The following is a 2,414-nucleotide window of genomic DNA, read 5'->3' on the forward strand; positions in this document are numbered from 1 at the left end:
CGCCCCGCTCGGTCCCGCCGTGCCCCGGAGATGCTGTCGGGGCTGCGCCGCCGCCTTCCCCCCCCGGAAGCCACCCACGGCGGCACATCCGACGTCGGCCTTTCCGGGAGATGGGGCGCAGGAGGGCGCGGCCGGTCTTCTGCCTCTCCCGCGGCCATCGGGGACTGCAGGCAGGGGAAGAGACAGGCAAGTTTCTCGCCTCAGCGGAGAAACTTGCACCTGCGTGCCGCCGCCAGGAGAAGGGGCGGAGAGAGCGGCAGGCGGCAGGGCCGGGTTCGGATGTGCCCTGCCATTGCACCCCCCCCGCGGGGAGGGTCTGTGCTGCCTCGGGGACCCTGTCTGTGCTGCCAGGAGAGAGAAATCCTTTGGGAAGCTGGGCTGGAAACAGCAACTCTGTGAACTGCTCAGCTTTTCCTAGGTAAGGGCAGGTTTTAGGGAAGAAAGGCCCGCACTTGCCAAAGGCGCCGCGGGTCTTGCAAGGGGGGGGCGCGCGGCTGCAGTGCCGCTCCCGGCCGTGTCCGCCAGGCGGCGACTGCGAGGCCTCGGGGCCCGGCGCTCGCGGGGGGCCCGGCGCTCGGTGAATTTGGGCTTCTGCGGGTGAATTCGGTCCGGTGGTGTGGTTTTTTGTTTGTCTCCGTCCTCGGGACAGTGAAGCAAATGTTCTTTTTCCCCTGGTCGTGGGCGCTCTGAGGAGACCAAAGGTCCAGAATTCTGCCGGTGACTTGGCTTGTGCTGCCAGTCCGATTCCCAGAATTGAACAGGGACGAAGGTTCCTCCCGGCCAAAAGGTGCCAGCGCAGAAAGCTGTTGCTGCCCCGGGAGTGCCCAGGCTGGCCCAGCCCCTGGCAATCTCTTAGTGAAAAGGCAGGGAACGACTGCGCTTGTTCTACCATTTCTTTAGCCGGGTACTAGAACGCAGACAAAACCAAGGTTGTCTTGGACCTGTGCAGGGTCCGAGCATTTGGCAGCCTTCCTTAGCAGGGCATTCTGAAAAGCTTAAAGGCTTTAACATCTGGATACACACCTGCAGCTGTGCAAATTAATGCAGTTTCTTTTAGGAAATGAAGGTTTCCTGTTGCGAGCCTAAATACCGAGTATACTCTGCTTTTTCAATCAGGTGATGAAGCTTCTGGAAAAAAGACAGAATGCGTCGAGGTGAGTACACTCTACTGAGTTCTGCTTTTCTGGGATCAGTTTGGGAAAATCATGGGAAATTCTAGAAAGCTTCTCTCCCTGTTTTCTAGTTGTTTTTTCAGCCTTGGTCTAAGTTTCATGTAGAAAAGGGCATAGCATTAGAACAGATAAACTAGACTTTCTTGGGAGAGATGGAAGAAGAGTCTGCTGATTACAGTTCTGCTTTTCTTGTCTTCCCTTAGACTGTCATTTTCTCTCACCTACTGTTCAAAGAGGCAGCAATTAATTCTTCTTCTGAAGAGTTTGCTGTACTAAATGTCTGTCACATCGATGCCTTCAGCTCAAGATAGCCCATACTTCTTAGTTACAAATTTCTCACAGGAAATTTTCAGGCGTGCCCCTAAATCTCATCACTGTTTGTTTGGGAGAAGAGGGTTTTCTCCTCTGTGACAGAACAGTCATGTCATTTGCTATGGAATGCTGGTGGTAATCTAGTCAGAAGAGGACCCTGTGCTTCACTAATTTTCCCTTTTTGTTGTTGGGGGTGACTTCTTACCAGGTATGTTATTATTGACACACCAGGGCAAATTGAGGTATTCACCTGGTCAGCATCAGGAACCATCATAACTGAGGCCTTGGTAAGTGCTTTTTGTGTGACTGGCCAGTGAAGCTGTGTGTGAGAATGACCTGGGTATTGCTCAGTGTACTCCTCATTAAACTGTCTTTTGCTCTGTGTTCCCAGGCTTCCTCTTTTCCTTCGGTTGTTGTATATGTGATGGACACCTCTCGCAGTACTAACCCTATCACTTTTATGTCCAACATGCTGTATGCCTGCAGGTAAGAAAAGCTGGAAGTGCAGTCCATCTGCTTTGATTGCTGTGTCTCTTTGGTAGTTATTTTGGAGGGGAATCATAGAGTGATTTGGTTTGAAAGGGACCTTTACAGACCACCCTCTCTTCCATGGGCAGGGACACCTTCCACTATGCCAGGTTGCTCCAAGTCCCACCCAGCCTGGCCTGGAACACTTGGGGCAGCCTCAGCTTCCCTGTGCAATGTGCTCAATTATCTCTCCACTGTCATCATGAAAAATTTTGTCAGTATGTCCCTTTCAGTTGAAAATTATCCCTTATCCTATCACTACAAGCCTTGGTAAAAAGGTCTCTCCATTTTTCTTATAAATCCCTTTATTTACTGGAAAGCTGCAGTAAAACTTCCCTGACGTCTTCTCCAGGCAGAACAACCCCAACTCTCTGGCCTGTGTCCATAGGAGAGGCCTTCTAG

General features: G+C 52.1%; 1 long non-coding RNA gene across 2 annotated transcripts; it reads left to right on the top strand.

Annotated features, from left to right (window-relative positions):
• The first annotated feature begins 225 nt into the window (after window positions 1–225).
• On the top strand, window positions 226–2,150 carry LOC113981095. Of its 2 annotated transcripts, none has more exons than XR_003538313.1 (4): window positions 226–418; window positions 1,117–1,154; window positions 1,693–1,771; window positions 1,876–2,150. It is a non-coding gene; the product is annotated as an uncharacterized LOC113981095 (long non-coding RNA). The 2 variants fall into 2 exon arrangements; XR_003538314.1 differs by having other exon boundaries at window positions 408–418; window positions 1,058–1,154.
• The last annotated feature ends 264 nt before the right edge of the window (window positions 2,151–2,414 follow it).

This window comes from Neopelma chrysocephalum, unplaced genomic scaffold (assembly GCF_003984885.1).
Source record: "Neopelma chrysocephalum unplaced genomic scaffold, ASM398488v2 Primary Assembly neopelma1_96070, whole genome shotgun sequence".
In the NCBI taxonomy this organism is placed as follows: domain Eukaryota; kingdom Metazoa; phylum Chordata; class Aves; order Passeriformes; family Pipridae; genus Neopelma; species Neopelma chrysocephalum.